General features: G+C 40.4%; 1 pseudogene; it reads right to left on the bottom strand.

Annotated features, from left to right (window-relative positions):
* Positions 1-990: 990 nt before the first annotated feature.
* Positions 991-20645, bottom strand: LOC148000449 (uncharacterized; annotated as a pseudogene).
* Positions 20646-20940: the final 295 nt, after the last annotated feature.

Below are 20940 nucleotides of genomic sequence, written 5' to 3'. Positions count from 1 at the left end.
CCTCAGAGAGAGACAGAGACTGAGGTAGGGGAGGCAACAAGAATCACTGGAGCTTGAGACTCACTGCACTGGGGATACAGAGCATGGGGATCCTGGCTCTTCTCGCTATGCAGGAAGCCCAGTGGAGCAACTGGAACATCGACCCAACCACAAAACTTTAAATCCAAATTTTTTCCTGTCTACAGGAAATGAAGGAATAGGGCTGGAGGAGAGACTGAGGGAACAGCCAACCAATAACCCACCCACCCTTGAACAAGCGACAGTCCCTGACTCTGAATGATACCCTGTTATGCTAGCAGACAGAGTCTAGCACAGGCTGTCTGGAGAGGTTGCACCCAGCAGCTGACTTAGATGTACACACCCTCAGCTAAAATTGGATGGATCTTGAAGACTCTTATGGAAGAAAAAGTAGAAGGATTGCAGTCCCTCAGAGGATAAGAACGCAACAGGAAGACTAACAAAATCGATTGACCTGGACTCTTAGGGCTCTTAGAGACTGATCCACCAACCAAAGAATATGCAGAGGCTGGTCCTAAGCCTCCACACACATAGGTAGCACATATGGACCTCGATCTTCATGTGAGTCCCAAAAAAAACTGCAGCAGGGACTATCCTTAAAGCTGTTGCCCGTATGCGGGATATGTCCTTCTATCTAGACGGCCTTGTCTGGACTCAGTGGGAGAGGAAGGGCATAGTCTCACAGAGACTTCATGTTCCAGGGTGGGAAGATAACCAAGTGGCCCCTACCCTCTCAGAGGAGAAGGAGGCGGGGCACAAGGGAAGGATTGTGGGAGAGGCTGACAGGGAGGGGGCAGTGAGCAGGATGTAAAGTAAACAAGTAAAAAATAAAATTGAAAATAATTGAACATTTTTTCTAGGAAGCATCACATGGCACAACTGAGTCTCCAGTGAAACAATAAATTTTTACTTCGGTCTACTATCACATTATACCTTTAACTCTACAATTTATATATATGATCAATTCTTCCACACAGACTGCTGTGGCATTCCAATCGATCCTGGAGGAACATCAAGGGTCTAGGGATCAGGAGCCGCAGCCACTAGAAGAAAAACAAGAATTATCAACAGCATCATCAGGCACATCACTGGTGATATTGTCATGCCCAGCATCAACAACATCAGTATCATTATCATCGGGATCAATGTAGTGAGAAACAGTGAGAAGGTGGATGCTTCTCTTGTTATTTTTAATCTCAGAAGTTGCTTCTTTTGGAATGTTGCGGTCAAAGGCTATGCTAACCTCAGAAGTCAGAGTTCAGAATGACAGCATTAAATAGACAATAACATTTAACAGGAAGTTACCCCTGCTTAGTCATTCAGGAAACACAAGGTCTTCACTGGGAGTGACCATAATCTCCTCATTCTAGACTAGAAAACAACCAATCAGAAAACAGTTTTACATGTCACTTGTATTTGTCCAAACTGGATTTATCATGTTACTGAAAATATATAAATTGAAAAAAAATTTCAGGTTCTAGGTTATTCATGAATAGCCCTATAGAAGCATGAAATTTATTAACAATACAGACCTAGGTTTCAAGGGAAAAAAATTCATCTATTTTAAGCTACTATTTTTGTCTAACTAACCTGATCCAACTTTTTTGTTAGTGGGAGCTCCTTGGCCATTTTCTTCATGCCATGTATGTTGAATTTGGATTTTCATCCATGTTATGACAGAGAAAAGTGAGGATACAAGCCATATAAAAGGCAAAAAGGGGATGTGTGCTATCGCTGGTGCCCGAAGATATCCACCCAACCTGAGAGGGTTCATGCTGTGGTTTATTGGTTCAGCTGACGCAGAAGCATCAAAATTATCAACAGGTGCCTGAGTAGCAGGCAGACCTTCTTCTATGTCAGGAATAAAAGAAGATTCCTCATCTGAAGAAGCAGTATAAAATATTTCTTCTTCACTAAAGGATATCAAAAGAGTCAGGTTAGTCATTTGAATGGAATCAAGGGAATAACAAGTGCAGGAACCAGGAGTGGGCTCTGGGTCAGCATGGGGTTTGTACCTTGTACTCTCCTTGTAAAGAGGTAAATCAACTACATAATCCAATCCAATGTGACTAGCTGGTCCTGAGTCACCTGACACAGTACTGTCAGCAGCATATGTAAGGGACAGCTCGGGCTCATCTGCAGTCAGACCGTCAGCGGCATTGGTGGACTTAGTCAGCGCAAGCTCAGCTGCAGTCAGACTGGCAGCGGCATTGGTGGACTTAGTCGGCGCAGGCTCACCTGCAGTCAGACTGTCAGCAGCATTGGTGGACTTAGTCGGCGCAGGTTCAGCTGCAGTCAGACTGGCAGCGGCAGTGGTGGACTTAGTCGGCGCAGGCTCAACTGCAGTCAGACTGTCAGCGGCAGTGGTGGACTTAGTCGGCACAGGCTCAGCTGCAGTCAGACTGGCAGCATCCTTGGTGGACTTAGTCGGCGCAGGCTCAGCTGCAGTCAGACTGGCAGCATCCTTGGTGGACTTAGTCAGTGCAGGCTCAACTGCAGTCAGACTGTCAGTGGCAATGGTGGACTTAGTTGGCGCAGGCTCAACTGCAGTCAGACTGTCAGCGGCAATGGTGGACTTAGTTGCTCAGGCTCAACTTCAGTCAGACTGGCAGCCTCCTTGGTGGACTTATTCTGCGCAGGCTCAGCAGCATCCAGGCTGTCAGCAGTAGAAGTGGAAGGTCCAACATCAGCAGCAGCCTCAGAAGGCACGGAATGGAAATTTTCCATTTTAGTTTTTTCATCCTATAAGGAAAATTATCATTGTTATTTTGATTTAAAATTCACTGATTTTATTCATTTCATCACCCTTCTGATAAAGTCAGGACCTTGATTTATAGTCCCCAAACTATTTCTGTATTCCGTCGATATTTAGCACTACATTCAATGATATTCAGTAACGTCTGCTTCCTTTCAGGATGAGTAAACGGCCCAGAGTCTTTAAAAATCTTTAATGTGGGGGCTGGGGATTTAGCTCAGTGGTAGAGCGCTTACCTAGGAAGCGCAAGGTCCTGGGTTCGGTCCCCAGCTCCGAAAAAAAGAACAAAAAAAAAAAAAAATCTTTAATGTGGACATGCTTAGGTTTAAACTTACCACTATTCTACTCTTTGGGATCTAAAGTCATGGTACCTTTTAAGATGAAAATATATAAAAAGAAGTGACAAAATGTGTTTCTTGGCCTCTGATGTTTTGCTCTGCTTCTCCTCTAAATAACGATTTTGTAATATTCTCTCTCCTTCATATTCTATGGTTCATCCCAAAAGTTCCACCAGAGAACTACTACACCTGATAAAAAACTTCAGCAAAGTGGCTGGGTATAAAATTAACTCAAATAAATCAGTAGCCTTCCTCTACACAAAAGAGAAACAAGCCGAGAAAGAAATTAGGGAAACGACACCCTTCATAATAGTCCCAAAGAATATAAAGTACCTCAGTGTGACTTTAACCAAGCAAGGAAAAGATCTGTACAATAAGAACTTCAAGTCTCTGAAGAAAGAAATTTAAGAAGACCTCAGAAGATGGAAAGATCTCCCATGCTCATGGATTGGCAGGATTAATATAGTAAAAATGGCCATTTTACCAAAAGTGATCTACAGATTCAATGCAATCCCCATCAAAATATCAATCCAATTCTTCACAGAGATAGAACAATTTGCAAATTCATCTGGAATAACAAAAAACCCAGGATAGCTAAAACTATCCTCAACAATAAAAGGACTTCAGGGGGAATCACTATCTCTGAACTCAAGCAGTATTGCAGAGTAATAGTGATAAAAACTGCATGGTATTGGTACAGAGACAGACAGATAGACCAATGGACTAGAATTGAAGACCCAGAAATGAACCCACACACTTTTGGGCACTTGATTTTTGACAAAGGAGCCAAAACCATCCAATGGAAAAAAGATAGCATTTTCAGCAAATGGTGCTGGTTCAGCTGGAGGTCAACATGTAGAAGAATGCAGATCAATCCATGCTTATCACCCTGTACAAAGCTTAAGTCCAAGTGGATCAAGGACCTCCACATCAAACCAGATACACTCAAACAATAGAAGAAAAAGTGGGGAAGCATCTGGAACACATGGGCACTGGAGAAAATTTCCTGAACAAAACACCAAAGGCTTATGCTCTAAGATCAAGAATGGACAAACAGGATCTCATAAAACTGGAAAGCTTCTGTAAGGCAAAGGACACTGTGGTTAGGACAAAATGGCAACCAACAAATTGGGAAAAGATCTTTACCAATCCTACAACAGATAGAGGGCTTATATCCAAAATAGACAAAGAACTCAAGAAGTTAGACCTCAGGGAGACAAATAACCCTACTAAAAAATGGGGTTCAGAGCGAAACAAAGAATTCACAGCTGGGGAATGCTGAATGGCTGGGAAAAACCTAAAGAAATGTTCAACATCTTTAGTCATAAGGGAAATGCAAATCAAAACAACCCTGTGATTTCATCTCACACCAGTGAGAATGGCTAAGATCAGAAACTCAGGTGACAGCAAATGCTGGCGAGGATGTGGTGGGATTGCAGACTGGTACAACCATTCTGGAAATCAGTCTGGAGGCTCCTCAGAAAAATGGACATTGAACTACCCGAGGACCCAGCTATACCTCTCTTGGGCATATACCCAAAAGATGCCCCAACTTATAAAAAAGACACGTGCTCCACTATGTTCATAGCAGCCTTATTTATAATAGCCAGAAAATGGAAAGAACCCAGATGCCCTTCAACAGAGGAATGGATACAGAAAATGTGGTACATCTACACAATGGAATATTACTCAGCTATCAAAAACAATGACTTTATGAAATTCATAGGCAAATGGTTGGAACTGGAAAATATCATCCTGAGTGAGGTAACCCAATCACAGAAAAACACACATGGCATGCACTCATTGATAAGTGGCTATTAGCCCAAATGCTTGAATTACCCTAGATTTCTAGAACAAACGAAACTCAAGATGGATGATCAAAATGTGAATGCTTCACTCCTTCTTTAAAAGGGGAACAAGAATACCCTTGGCAGGGAATAGGGAGGCAAAGTTTAAAACAGAGGCAGAAGGAACACCCATTTAGAGCCTGCCCCACATGTGGCCCATACATATACAGCCATCCAGTTAGACAAGATGGATGGAGCAAAGAAGTGCAGACCGACAGGAGCCGAATGTAGATCTCTCCTGAGAGACACAGCCAGAATACAGCAAATACATAGGCGAATGCCAGCATGAAACCACTGAACTGAGAACGGGACCCCCGTTGAAGGAATCAGAGAAAGGACTGGAAGAGATTGAAGGGGCTTGAGACCCCATATGAACAACAATGCCAAGCAACCAGAGCTTCCAGGGACTAAGCCACTACCCAAAGACTATACATGGACTGACCCTGGGCTCTGACCTCATAGGTAGCAATGAATATCCTAGTAAGAGCACCAGTGGAAGGGGAAGCCCCTAGTCCTACTAAGACTGAACTCCCAGTGAACAAGATTGTTAGGGGGAGGGAGGTAATGGGAGGAGGATCGGGAGGGGAGCAGGGGGGAGGGGCTAGGGGGACATTGGCCTGGAAATCGGGAAAGGGAAATACAATCGAAATGTAAATAAGAAATACTCAAGTTAATAAAGAAAAAAATAAAAATAAAAATAAAAAGTACCTGAGTTCCATGTCTTTGCTAAGTTCTTCCTAGAATAAAAATTACTCAGGTTCATCACCTCTAGTAGTTAATTGGAAACCAAATTGATCTAGGCATAAAGGAAGAGCATTTGAGTTTGGTTTCTATAAATTTACAGTTTCTAATGATTCCATTATGTGTAATAATTATATCTGAACTTCCTCTTTCCTAATGATGAAATTAGAGGTCTAGAGGAAGGTAATTAGCTACGTGTTGACAGTATGCAGTGGAGTAAGGAGTAAGTAGTGTGTGTAAGATCAGCAGACACACCCTTCTGCTTGCTTTGTAACTTCTGAAAGGGGATTTAAACAGGAAAGATGACTGTTACTTTTGAATTTGTTTCTGGACTTTCTGTGACAAAATATCTGATGGGGAAAACCAGTCACTTATTTCAAGGAAGGAACAGGGAGGCCTGACTTTTGGCAGTACATTATTGGTTCTCACAGGCTGGTAGACCGGGAAGCAGATAACACAGTACTGGTACCACAAGTAGTCACAGCCATTAAAATCTACCACTGAAAACCTTCTGCTAGCGAGGCCAGACCCCAAAAGTTAAACAATCTCCCAAACAGTGGCCAAGTGTTCAAACACATGAACTCCCATCTCTTTGTCTGATCCGTCCATGCACTGCTTAGCATTTGTGTTAATGTTAAATAACCCTCCCACACACACACACATGCAGAGTTTATCTACTGTTTGTCTGTTAATGCTAACCAAAGTGTAAATCATGCTACAAATGTGATAAACCTACTTGGCAGCCTGACTGATAACTTGAATTTGATACCTGAGACTGGAAACAGAGGAAGGGAATGATTGATTCATACAAGTTATCTTTTGATACCCACAATTCAACTTACATTCTCCTACTCCCCAAATAAATTAAGAACAGGACGTCCTTGAACTGACAGAGACCACCCTGCCTGCTTTATGAGTTCGTGAATTAACTGTGTACACCAACATACCCAGCCACCTGTTGTGGGCACCCTGCCTATAAGTACTTTGGACTTCAATGGGTAAAACCAGAATGCTGAGGTCCTGTCCAGGAAGTTAAGAAATATCAGAAGACTGACTTCTTATTTCCCCTGATGATAATTTTAATCTTTTTGCCTATCAAACATATTAAATCTGTGTGCTGGAAAAGGGGCTGAGGAGTTTAAAACATTCATTGCTCCTCCAGGACACCTGGCTTTGCTTTGTAAAACACATAATATTGGCTGACAAAGTTCTGGAACAACAAGAACAAAGGATGAAATGACCTCTTCTGATTTTTGTGGGAAGCACACGCACATGGTATACAGACAGAATACACGCAAAACATTCACACACATAAAGTCAGTCAATCCAAAGTAAATGAAGCACAACTATGGTGGTTGCTTTCATGTTGACTGTACCTATTTCCAGGAGCATGTACTATTTGGTTTCTGTATTTTTATGAGTTCTCCTCAGTGAGTTAAAAACATGCTCATTTTCTGTTTTTTCTTCTGTTTCCATAGTCTAATTTACTATTATAACATTTTATGACAGTGATTCTCAACCTGTCTGTCATACCCTATTGGAGGAGGGCATAGAACAGTCTCACACAGGTTGGCAAAGACCTTCTGAAAATACCAATACGACATTACAGTTGATGATATTATCAATCTGACACTGATGCAGTAGCAACAAAACAGTTGTATGGTTGGGAATCACCACAGCATGAGGAACTGTATTAAAGGTCACAGCGTTAGGAAGGTTGAGAAGCACTGCCTAATGCAGTGACTGGCAAGGAGTGAGGATATGGAGAGTGTGAAGGGAATGCTCAAGGCTGATCTTTCTCTACTTGTTCACTACTTGCTCTAGGAAGGCATAGGCACAAACACCCATCACTCCCCTTCACAAAAGGAAATAGGTTCCTTCTCACATCAGTGGGGATTACCGTTGCAGATGTATTTTCTTCCCACACTTCAAGAATTGGGGCTACCCGAGAAGACACATAAACTCCAGATTTTCTAAAACTGTTCTGGCTCTTCTTAGGTTTTATGTGGATCTTTCTCCCTGATTCTCCCTGCAATGCAGAGGGGACAGTTAACTTTTTATTTGGTCCCGAAATTAACTCTTTTCTTTTAGGATGCATGCTTTTAAATCAACTTTATTACTTAGGAATTACAGGATATTGACACATGAAAATTAAAATTCATTATTAAATATAAAATATCTTCTAATATGCCTACTTACAACTTAGCAGAGGAGGACGGTAATGGGGGGAGGATGGGGAGGGGAACACACATAGAGAAGGCGACAGGAAGGGGCTAGGGGGATGGGGAGGGTTTAGGGAGATGTTGGCCAGAAACCTGAAAACAGAATAAGAATCGAAATCTAAATAAGAAATACTCAAGTTAATAAAGATGAAAAAAATTGCATGCATTTTCCTGAGGGTCAAGTCACTTAGGAGATTCCTGGATTATAGAAATGTCTGGACTTACTAAGAAGTACTTATTATATATAAGTACACTGTAGCTGTCTTCAGACACACCAGGAGAGATCATCAGATCTCATTATAGATGGTTGTGAGCCACCATGTGGTTGCTGGGAATTGGATTCATCAAGACCTCTGGAAGAGCAGTCAGTGCTCTTAACCACTGAGCCATCTCTCCAGCCCAGGAAAACCCGTATGGGAGAGGTGAGGGGGAAGGGATGGGGGCTCATGGACAGGAAACCGGGAAGGGGAAAAACATTGGAAAAGTAAAGAAATATATCTAATAAAGAATTTTTAAAAAAGAAATATTATGGTCTAGTAATAGTCACATTTTAAAATCAGTCAAATGTGTACTCATCTCTGCAAACAACACTTGTCAAACATCAGACATCTTCTATTGTACAAGGACTGTGCTCAATCTTCCACTCACTATGTCTTTTGAGTCCATTCTCTTATTGACCACCACTACCCACAAGGACTTACTGCTCACTTGCAGTTTGTAGAAATCTCCACATCTACAATGTAGACTCCGTTGAGCAATCTTTCCATATAAAACTGATCCCAGTTACACTATTGCTGAATTATAACAAAATTCATAAGAAAATTAATTTCACAAAGAAGCATTTTACCTTCACAGAGGAGGTAGAGCTGACATTATCTACATTCACACACCTAGGAACAACAAAGGAGGGCTTGTCAGGGAGCCTTTAGAATAACAGCATGCAACATTCTTCCAACCTCAGTTTTGTGGCTCAATCCCTTCTTCGTGAATAAGAAACCCAGGCAAACTATCCAGTAAACTTCAGGGGATTCTCTGTCACCACCTCCTGCCTCATCATAAGTGCCCCAGGATTCAGATGCACTTGGGATCATCAGACTTCATGTGGATTCTGAGAATCCAACCTTCATTCTCACAGACTCATGGCAAGCACTTTATCCACTGAATCATCTCCCTACCTAAGGATGTTTGTCCATATCTCATGCTGTGTGGGAGATAGGTCTAGTAGTTTGAACATGGTTTGCTCTACAAATAATTGTTTAGCTTGTGATTATAGAAGAAATAAAGAAGCTGAAATCGTTGTACACAGAGGCAAAGACAGTGTCAAGTTCTGAACATTATACTTTTTACAGATTAATGTATTGTACAATGCACACATTCTTACCACGGTGATCTTCCTGTAAGTTGCATACCAGCTTCTAAATAGGGAAGCAAAATTTGTCACTAAACAACTATAGGAAACATGACAATAAGTGCAAAGGCTAATATTTGTGACCCTATATTTTTTGGCACCATTTATGAAAAGCCTTTAAAGTGAGTAATTATTTGTAAATAATAAATATATGCAAAAACCTTCCTTTCCATTTCCTAGTATATTTTAAAGACAAAGAGAAAATTTCATCAAAAGTTACTACTTATAAAAATTGTTGTGCAAATTACCTATGATCCTGATCACTATCATACACAGAAATTACCATCTTAGCCTGAACTGTTGTCCCATAGTGAAGGGTTAAAAGGACAGCGTCATGTTGCCACTGCTGCTTTTTGCCTCTGGACTAGGGATGTTTGCAGCACTCTAAGTGTGCATGCTCATCTGGTACAGCAGTGAAAGGGGCTGCTACAAAGGTCGACTTGAACTTCCTTCACTGTGGAGGAACATTCATTGCTACCACCGGGAAGCACAGTCTCTGGTGACTGTCATTGCAGGACAGTCAAATATAGGAGACCCAAAGACCTTTACAAAACATTTCCAGCTGCAAGTGTGACAAAGCTCTTGAGAGATCAGTGTGTTACTGTAGTCGAGATCTTCTGAAGAAGATGTTAAGGGCCCTCAGATCTAGCATTGACCCCTAGCTCATTTCCAGCAAAAAGAAGTTCAACATCAACTTCCATTGCCGGCCATGGCAAGAGCAACTGGAAAGACTTCCTTAGTAGTTATGCAACATGAATTATTACTCCAGAGAGAGAAGCATGAAAGAAACTTGCAGATAGAGCAGCAATCTCACATAAAACATTTTTAAAATATATTTCCACATATAAACCATAGTGTGTCTCAAGTTTCACTCTCTGGATAAAGCCTGCCCTCGAAACATGCTTCAGAGAATGAACAACCCTAGTTCATTTCCTTTACAGTATGTAAAACTCCACTGCACACCCCTTGGCATTGCCCATGACCAGAGCAAGTTTTTGTCCTATCAACAAATGGGCTGAGAAAATGTCTCTATGGTGGACCGTATGCTCAGCATGTGTGGGGCCTCTTACAGTCCTCAACAACACAAACAAAACTCCAGTGCTGAAATACATTTTAAAAAAAGACACCCACATTATGATAATTCTGTTTCTCTCAGGGTTATGTGAAGAGGGTCATTTAGGTTCCTCTACACTATTCTCTGGCTGGCTCTCTCCAAAGGCACAGTAGGTATGAGAGATGCTGTGGTGTAGGTTGCTGAAAGGATAAATTCTGTGGTGCTTCTCCCCCTGTTGGAATCTAATCTTATTCAGACTCAATCAAGGGATCATTCAGTGCTGTGTACTGGAGAATGATGTGGTTTTTCAACCTTCCATCTACTGTGTCAATGTTGTTTTTACTGGAAATTTTGTCTTGCAGCATATAAATCAAGTATCACTATATCTTTTGCTAATTAATAGGACTACAGGGAAAAGGTGCTGTCAGAGTAGCCCATATGGAGGCTGCTTTCATTGAATGCTAAGAATATCAGTTTTCATTCCCCAGCACTACCTACAAATCTCACACACCATTCACTTCTCCAAAGGTTCCTGAGTGAGCCAGATATTTATAATATCAAGATATTCACATTAAATGGAAGACAACTAAAAATAACTATAAGATAATCTATGAATTATCAAATAACTATGATTGAAATATTATGAAGGGAAAAATTCCAGATTATGCTAAAAACATTTAGTCTCCAAAACATAATGAAAGTAATTGAATACTGTTTTTGGTTTGTTTTTTTGTTTTTTTTTTATTAACTTGAGTATTTCTTATATACATTTCAAGTGTTATTCCCTTTCCCGGTTTCCCGGCAAACATCGCCCTCCCCCCTCCCCTTCCTTATGGGTGTTCCCCTCCCAACCCTCCCCCCATTGCCGCCCTTCCCCCATAGTCTAGTTCACTGGGGGTTCAGTCTTAGCAGGACCCAGGGCTTCCCCTTCCACTGGTGCTCTTACTAGCATATTCATTGCTACCTATGGGGTCAGAGTCCAGGGTCAGTCCATGTATAGTATTTAGGTAGTGGCTTAGTCCCTGGAAGCTCTGGTTGCTTGGCATTGTTGTACTTTTGGGGTCTCGAGCCCCTTCAAGCTCTTCCAGTTCTTTCTATGATTCCTTCAATACGGGACCTATTCTCAGTTCAGTGGTTTGCTGCTGGCATTCGCCTCTGTGTTTGCTGTATTCTGGCTGTGTCTCTCAGGAGCGATCTACATCCGGCTCCTGTCGGTCTGCACTTCTTTGCTTCATCCATCTTGTCTAATTGGGTGGCTGTATATGTATGGGCCACATGTGGGGCAGGCTCTGAATGGGTGTTCCTTCAGTCTCTGTTTTAATCTTTGCCTCTCCCTTCCCTGCCAAGGGTATTCTTTTTCCTCATTTAAAGAAGGAGTGAAGCATTCACATTTTGATCATACGTCTTGAGTTTCGTTTGTTCTAGAAATCTAGGGTAATTCAAGCATTTGGGCTAATAGCCACTTATCAATGAGTGCATACCATGTATGTCTTTCTGTGATTGGGTTAGCTCAATCAGGATGATATTTTCCAGTTCCAACCATTTGCCTATGAATTTCATAAACTCGTTGTTTTTGATAGCAGAGTAATATTTCATTGTGTAGATGTACCACATTTTCTGTATCCATTCCTCTGTTGAAGGGCATCTGGGTTCCTTCCATTTTCTGGCTATTATAAATAAGGCTGCGATGAACATAGTGGAGCACGTGTCTCTTTTATATGTTGAGGCATCTTTTGGGTATATGCCCAAGAGAGGTATAGCTGGATCCTCAGGCAGTTCAATGTCCAATTTTCTGAGGAACCTCCAGACTGATTTCCAGAATGGTTGTACCAGTCTGCAATCCCACCAACAATGGAGGAGTGTTCCTCTTTCTCCACATCCTCGCCAGCATCTGCTGTCACCTGAGTTTTTGATCTTAGCCATTCTCACTGGTGTGAGGTGAAATCTCAGGGTTGTTTTGATTTGCATTTCCCTTATGACTAAAGATGTTGAACATTTCTTTAGGTGCTTCTCAGCCATTCGGCATTCCTCAGCTGTGAATTCTTTGTTTAGCTCTGAACCCCATTTTTTAATAGGGTTATTTGTCTCCCTGAGGTCTAACTTCTTGAGTTCTTTGTATATTTTGGATATAAGGCCTCTATCTGTTGTAGGATTGGTAAAGATCTTTTCCCAATCTGTTGGTTGCCGTTTTGTCCTAACCACAGTGTCCTTTGCCTTACAGAAGCTTTGCAGTTTTATGAGATCCCATTTGTCGATTCTTGATCTTAGAGCATAAGCCTTTGGTTATTTGTTCAGGAAATTTTTTCCAGTGCCCATGTGTTCCAGATGCTTCCCTAGTTTTTCTTCTATTAGTTTGAGTGTGTCTGGTTTGATGTGGAGGTCCTTGATCCACTTGGACTTAAGCTTTGTACAGGGTGATAAGCATGGATCGATCTGCATTCTTCTACATGTTGACCTCCAGTTGAACCAGCACCATTTGCTGAAAATGCTATCTTTTTTCCATTGGATGGTTTTGGCTCCTTTGTCAAAAATCAAGTGACCATAGGTGTGTGGGTTCATTTCTGGGTCTTCAATTCTAGTCCATTGCTCTATCTGTCTGTCTCTGTACCAATACCATGCAGTTTTTATCACTATTGCTCTGTAATACTGCTTGAGTTCAGGGATAGTGATTCCCCCTGAAGTCCTTTTATTGTTGAGGATAGCTTTAGCTATCCTGGGTTTTTTGTTATTCCAGATGAATTTGCAAATTGTTCTGTCTAACTCTTTGAAGAAATGGATTGGTATTTTGATGGGGATTGCATTGAATCTGTAGATTGCTTTTGGTAAAATGGCCTTTTTTACTATATTAATCCTGCCAATCCATGAGCATGGGAGATCTTTCCATCTTCTGAGGTCTTCTTCAATTTCTTTCCTCAGTGTCTTGAAGTTCTTATTGTACAGATCTTTTACTTGCTTGGTTAAAGTCACACCGAGGTACTTTATATTATTTGGGTCTATTATGAAGGGTGTCGTTTCCCTAGTTTCTCTCTAGGCTTGTTTCTCTTTTGTATAGAGGAATGCAACTGATTTATTTGAGTTAATTTTATACCCAGCCACTTTGCTGAAGTTGTTTATCAGCTTTAGTAGTTCTCTGGTGGAACTTTTGGGATCACTTAAATATACTATCATGTCATCTGCAAATAGTGATATTTTGACCTCTTCTTTTCCGATCTGTATCCCCTTTATCTCCTTTTTTGTCTGATTGCTCTGGCTAGAACTTCAAGAACTATATTGAATAAGTAGGGAGAGAGTGGGCAGCCTTGTCTAGTCCCTGATTTTAGTGGGATTGCTTCAAGTTTCTCTCCATTTAGTTTAATGTTAGCAACTGGTTGGCTGTATATGGCTTTTACTATGTTTAGGTATGGGCCTTGAATTCCTATTCTCTCCAAGACTTTTATCATGAAGGGGTGTTGAATTTTGTCAAATGCTTTCTCAGCATCTAATGAAATAATCATGTGGTTCTGTTCTTTCAGTTTGTTTATATAATGGATCACGTGATGGTTTTCCGTATATTAAACCATCCCTGCATGCCTGGGATGAAGCCTACTTGATCATGGTGGATGATTGTTTTGATGTGCTCTTGAATTCGGTTTGCCAGAATTTTATTGAGTATTTTTGCGTCGATATTCATAAGGGAAATTGGTCTCAAGTTCTCTTTCTTTGTTGTGTCTTTGTGTGGTTTAGGTATAAAAGTAATTGTGGCTTCGTAGAAGGAATTCGGTAGTGCTCCATCTGTTTCAATTTGGTGGAATAATTTGGATAATATTGGTACGAGGTCTTCTATGAAGGTCTGATAGAATTCTGCACTAAACCCGTCTGGACCTGGTCTCTTTTTGGTTGGAAGACCTTTAATGACTGCTTCTAGTTCCTTAGGAGTTATGGGGTTGTTTAACTGCTTTATCTGTTCCTGATTTAACTTTGGTACCTGGTATCTGTCTAGGAAATTGTCCGTTTCCTGAAGATTTTCAAGTTTTGTTGAATATATGTTTTTATAGTAAGATCTGATGATTTTTTGAATTTCCTCTGAATCTGTAGTTATGTCTCCCTTTTCATTTCTGATTTTGTTAATTTGGATACACTCTCTGTGTCCTCTCGTTAGTCTGGCTAAGGGTTTATCTATCTTGTTGATTTTCTCAAAGAACCAACTTTTGGTTCTGTTGATTCTTTCTATGGTCCTTTTTGTTTCTACTTGGTTGATTTCAGCTCTGAGTTTGATTATTTCCTGCCTTCTACTCCTCCTGGGTGTATTTGCTTCTTTCTGTTCTAGAGCTTTTAGGTGTGCTGTCAAGCTGCTGACATATGCTCCTTCCTGTTTCTTTCTGCAGGCACTCAGCGCTATGAGTTTTCCTCTTAGCACAGCTTTCATTGTGTCCCATAAGTTTGGGTATGTTGTATCTTCATTTTCATTAAATTCTAAAAAGTTTTTAATTTCTTTCTTTATTTCTTCCTTGACCAGGTTATCATTGAGTAGAGCATTGTTCAATTTCCACGTATATGTGGGCATTCTTCCCTTATTGTTATTGAAGACCAGTTTTAGGCCGTGGTGGTCCGATAGCACGCATGGGATTATTTCTATCTTTCTGTACTTGTTGAGGCCCGTTTTTTGACCAATTATATGGTCAATTTTGGAGAAAGTACCATGAGGAGCTGAGAAGAAGGTATATCCTTTTGCTTTAGGATAGAATGTTCTATAAATATCTGTTAAGTCCATTTGGCTCATGACTTCTCTTAGTCTGTCGACATCACTGTTTAATTTCTGTTTCCATGATCTGTCCATTGATGAGAGTGGGGTGTTGAAATCTCCCACTATTATTGTGTGAGGTGCAATGTGTGTTTTGAGCTTTAGTAAGGTTTCTTTTACGTATGTAGGTGCCCTTGTATTTGGGGCATAGATATTTAGGATTGAGAGTTCATCTTGGTGGATTTTTCCATTGATGAATATGGAGTGTCCTTCCTTATCTTTTCTGATGACTTTTAGTTGAAAATTGATTTTATTTGATATTAGAATGGCTACTCCAGCTTGCTTCTTCTGACCATTTGCTTGGAAAGTTCTTTTCCAGCCTTTCACTCTGAGGTAGTGTCTGTCTTTGTCTCTGAGGTGTGTTTCCTGTAGGCAGCAGAATGCAGGGTCCTCGTTGCGTATCCAGTTTTTTAATCTATGTCTTTTTATTGGGGAGTTGAGGCCATTGATATTGAGAGATATTAAGGAATAGTGATTATTGCTTCCTGTTATATTCATATTTGGATGTGAGGTTATGTTTGTGTGCTTTCATTCTCTTTGTTTTGTTGCCAAGACGATTAGTTTCTTGCTTCTTCTAGGGTATAGCTTGCCTCCTTATGGTGGGCTTTACCATTTATTATCCTTTGTAGTGCTGGATTTGTAGAAAGATATTGTGCAAATTTGGTTTTGTCATGGAATATCTTGGTTTCTCCATCAATGTTAATTGAGAGTTTTGCTGGATACAGTAACCTGGGCTGGCATTTGTGTTCTCTTAGGGTCTGTATGACATCAGTCCAGGATCTTCTGGCCTTCATAGTTTCTGGCGAGAAGTCTGGTGTGATTCTGATAGGTCTCCCTTTATATGTTACTTGACCTTTTTCCCTTACTGCTTTTAATATTCTTTCTTAGTTTTGTGCGTTTGGTGTTTTGACAATTATGTGACGGGAGCTGTTTCTTTTCTGGTCCAATCTATTTGGAGTTCTGTAGGCTTCTTGTATGTCTATGGGTATCTCTTTTTTTAGGTTAGGGAAGTTTTCTTCTATGATTTTGTTGAAGATATTTACTGGTCCTTTGAGCTGGGAGTCTTCACTCTCTTCTATACCTATTATCCTTAGGTTTGATCTTCTGATTGAGTCCTGGATTTCCTGTATGTTTTGGACCAGTAGCTTTTTTCGCTTTACATTATCTTTGACAGTTGAGTCAATGATTTCTATGGAATCTTCTGCTCCTGAGATTCTCTCTTCCATCTCTTGTATTCTGTTGGTGAAGCTTGTATCTACAGCTCCTTGTCTCTTCTTTTGGTTTTCTATATCCAGGGTTGTTTCCATGTGTTCTTTCTTGATTACTTCTATTTCCATTTTTAATTCCTTCAACTGTTTGATTGTGTTTTCTTGGAATTCTTTCAGGGATTTTTGTGTCTCCTCTCTATGCGCTTCTACTTGTTTATTTATGTTCTCCTGGAATTCTTTCAGGGATTTTTGTGTCTCCTGTCTATGGGCTTCTACTTGTTTATTTATGTTTTCCTGGAATTCTTTCAGGGATTTTTGCGATTCTTTCAGGCATTTTTGCGATTCCTCTCTGTAGGCTTCTACTTGTTCTCTAAGGGAGTCCTTCACGTCTTTCTTGAAGTCCTCCAGCATCATGATCAAAAATGATTTTGAAACTAGATCTTGCTTTTCTGGTGTGTTTGGATATTCCATGTTTGTTTTGATGGGAGAATTGGGCTCCGATGGTGCCATGTATCCTTGGTTTCTGTTGCTTGGGTTCCTGTGCTTGCCTCTCGCCATCAGATTATCTCTAGTGTTACTTTGTTCTGCTATTTCTGACAGTGGCTAGACTGTCCTATAAGCCTGTGTGTCAGGAGTGCTGTAGACCTGTTTTCCTCTCTTTCAGCCAGTTATGGGGACAGAGTGTTCTGCTTTCCGGCGTGTAGTTTTTCCTCTCTACAGGTCTTCAGCTGTTCCTGTGGGCCTGTGTCTTGAGTTCACCAGGCAGCTTTCTTGCAGCAGAAAAGTTGGTCTTACCTGTGGTCCCGAGGCTCAAGTTCGCTCGTGGGGTGCTGCCCACGGGCTCTCTGCAGCGGCAGCAACCAGGAAGACCTGTGCCGCCGTTTCCGGGAGCTTCAGTGCACCAGGGTTCCAGATGGTCTTTGGCTTTTTCCTCTGGCGTCCAAGATGTGTGTGCAGAGAGCAGTCTCTTCTGGTTTCCCAGGCTTGTCTGCCTCTCTGAAGGTTCAGCTCTCCCTCCCACGGGATTTGGGTGCAGAGAACTGTTTATCCGGTCTGTTTCCTTCAGGGTCCGGTGGTGTCTCAGGCAGGGGTCCTGCCGCTCCTGGGCCCTCCGCCACGGGAGCCCAGGGGCCTTATACAGTTTCCTCTTGGGCCAGGGATGTGGGCAGGGGTGAGCAGTGTTGGTGTTCTCTTCCGCTCTGCAGCCTCAGGAGTGCCCACCTGACCAGGCGGTTGGGTCTCTCTCTCACAGGGTCTCTTTGGTTTGTTTTTTAACCTTATCATATTTTACAGACACTAACACCTATAATACGTAGCATTAATCATATATATATTATATATAAAAAACTGAAATAAAAATGTATTTTATTACAAAGTCAACGTACTGCTATGTGTCTAGAGAAAACACAAATCATGGAATAGTGTATTTTTTGTATCAAAAGACACTACACGCATCAGTAGTTCAATTTGAAGAAGCTAACACATCAGACGGTATAATTTGAATTTGACATTTCTTAGAAACAATACCTTAATAAATCTATAGTCTAAAAATGGTTGCCAGCAAGTGAACAAAGAATATAAATATATTCGTATTTGATTTCCTTATTCTTTTTATAGTAAGGGTAGAATCAGTAGAGGACTTACACTTAATCTTACCTGAATTATGCTGGATAGATGTTTTCAGAATGGATTTTAGCTGTCTTGGTGATCTTACTCGACTGTGGGGTATTTTAAGAATGTTATGTTAATATTCATATTAAACATTAATCCAATGCATTGAATTACTTCTTGTTTGATTTCCTAACTTATATTACATTACAAGTCTGGGAATACTTTCCTTTCAACTTTTCCCCATGTGGAAAAAAGGGAAGGAATTTAGCAACACAAAATTAGCCTAATGAAACCATTACACAGTTACACACACACACACACACACACACACACACACACACACACACACCTTTCCAGCTTTTGCTCTCATAGCTATACCAAGTGATATTTTTAATCTGTAGATGCAATGGAATTAGTCCCCTGACTACATTAATCATAACAGTCTCTGCCCCTGATGCAACAAAGCACCTTTTCCCATGATACTTTGTGAATATTTCACTATCTATGATGGTATCACCCAAGTGGTTTGCTTGTCGAACATCAAGTAGATTTCTGTTGCTGCTAGAACTCTTCAAAACCCACCACTGCTTTTGTAATGTTCAAGCTGCTCCTTCTTAACTCATGCATGAATGAATCCTGAAGTCACAATATGCCTGTTTCTGTGCCATTTATGCATTAAGGTAATAACAGAAAAAAAGAACAATAAGACTAAGCGCATTGAGACTGTGAAACTGTTTGCACTTCCAAGTATAAGTTAAAATGCATATTTTGCAAGGAGTCTTTGAACAGTTTTAGTATGGAAAAGTTTGAATCTTGATTTTTGACATTAGCTTGTATGATTTAGGAAATTTTAAACATGGAGGAAATAAGTCATTTGATAGTATTTATAAAATGTTTTCCTGATGTAGAGCCCAAATAAAGAGAACAACATAATTGTCTTCTCTTGTGGAGGTAATTACTCTTAATGAGCACATAATTAGCTTGAAATACACCTTTTAATTTTCTACCGAACCAGTGTCTAACCTAGCATCCTGGACAGGAATGGATGGGCCTTCACCTGTATGTTCATGTCCAACTGATGTGGAAGGCAAAAACCCCTTTTATACAGAGATAAATAATTGTCACATGGTCATTTAGTTCTATACATTCAGCTAACCTATTGAGATTCAAAGGATCTGTTACTGTGGAAAGCAGATCATATGAATGGATAATTGACGGGTGGAACTTTCAGGAAGACATGGGACTTGTGGAATAATTAAAAGGTGAATGATTCCCTCGAGTTCCCATGCCAGGTGGAATCACATGCTCTAGATGTTTCTCTGTCCTCCATTTTCACACACTGTCTCCATAAAGGGTTGTTCCCAACCTGAAACCCACATCATGTTCCGTGGGCCATGCTAGTGTGGCCAAATGTCAAGCTAGCCCCAAGCATTCTATAGCCTAGCACGGATTCCTGACACAGACTCTTCTCACACTCCCAACAACCCAGTGAAGTCATGACTCAACAAACTGTAACCCAGCAACCAGAGTCATATGTTAATTACTTAATGAACAATACATTCGCACAATTAACTTATAACTAACTTATAAGGACATAAACCGCCCACCAAGATAAGATATAGTTTGTTCATCTAGACACACAAAATCCTGTACATATCCATCCCTTCAGAATAACCATAACACCCAATAAATGTACAGAGAGAATTCTTAACATCCATCTTCAAATTCTCTCAGCCTGTCATTGGATGGACTGCAACTCATGGGTGTCTTCCAACATCTATGATATATGCTGCACCTTTGCATTCATAGCTGGTGCCAAAGGAGGAAAGAAATTGTTGCCATCCTCTAGTAATGACTGACTGAGAATCATTCCAAATTATGTAACATGTCAGACAAGATGAATGACTGAAATGATAACTATGAGTGTGGGTCTTATTGCACAAGTATTTAGTAAGGCTTTGAAAAGCCAAAGAATCTTAAGTAGACACTAACTTGCACAGTTAATCCTAGCAGGCTCTTTTTAAAAACTGTATAGTTTGTTCTTGGAAATGGTGGGTGAGTATAATTTTCATTTTCCTATGAAATACACCGAACAAGTTTTCAACCTAAAATTATATTCAAAATATTGTGGGACCTGTAAGACACAAGTCTCAAAGTATACCCAAAATAATTTACTTATTATCTTTGCATTTCTCTAGTATTAATGTATTGTTAAACCTTACCGGGACAAAGGCCTTTCATCGTTAAAAACAAATACTTCTGAAAATAAAAAAAAGAATGTATTATTACAAGTATAGAAGAATATTACGAATAATCAGACTCATTATTAGTATCAATGTCTATAAGAGCAATCTAGAGAGTATTCTAGAGTAAATATTCATTTGTAGCCAATTACTTCACTTAGAACCAATCCATTCCCTATATATTTCAAATCAAGGATGACAGCAATTTATCAAACATTAATGTCTAGAAATAAATAGCCGTAAACAATTGCGATGATCCTAACTGAACTCTCTCAGAATGACAGGAAGCGCAATCCTTACCAGTATGAATATAATCAACTGTGATTCTTTTTACTCTGGGCTAATGATTCTGGAAAGAATAACAGATTGGGTCTGGTGGTGCATAACATGAATACCAACACTGAGGAAGCAAAAACACATTGATCACTGTGATTCCTTAGACAAACAGAACTACAATTTAGTGAGACAATGTCTCAACTTCACCCGTAAAAAGAGAAAAACCCAGAGCCCACCTCAGGACACTGCACCTGAAAAACACCCAGGGATAAACAGTTGGCTGAGGGCCAGCATGAGAATACATTCAACAGGAGCCAAATCAACATGACACATCCTGAGCCCAGATATCCTACTACAGCAAGACCTGGATATCCTAACACAATCAAAGCACAATGAAATTACTTTGAAACCAATCTTATTGATATGATAGAGGAATTTA

This window comes from Rattus norvegicus, chromosome 16 (genome assembly GCF_021556685.1).
Source record: "Rattus norvegicus strain SHRSP/BbbUtx chromosome 16, alternate assembly SHRSP_T2T, whole genome shotgun sequence".
Taxonomy (NCBI): Eukaryota; Metazoa; Chordata; class Mammalia; order Rodentia; family Muridae; genus Rattus; species Rattus norvegicus.
This window is presented reverse-complemented; position numbering and strand designations above follow the sequence as displayed.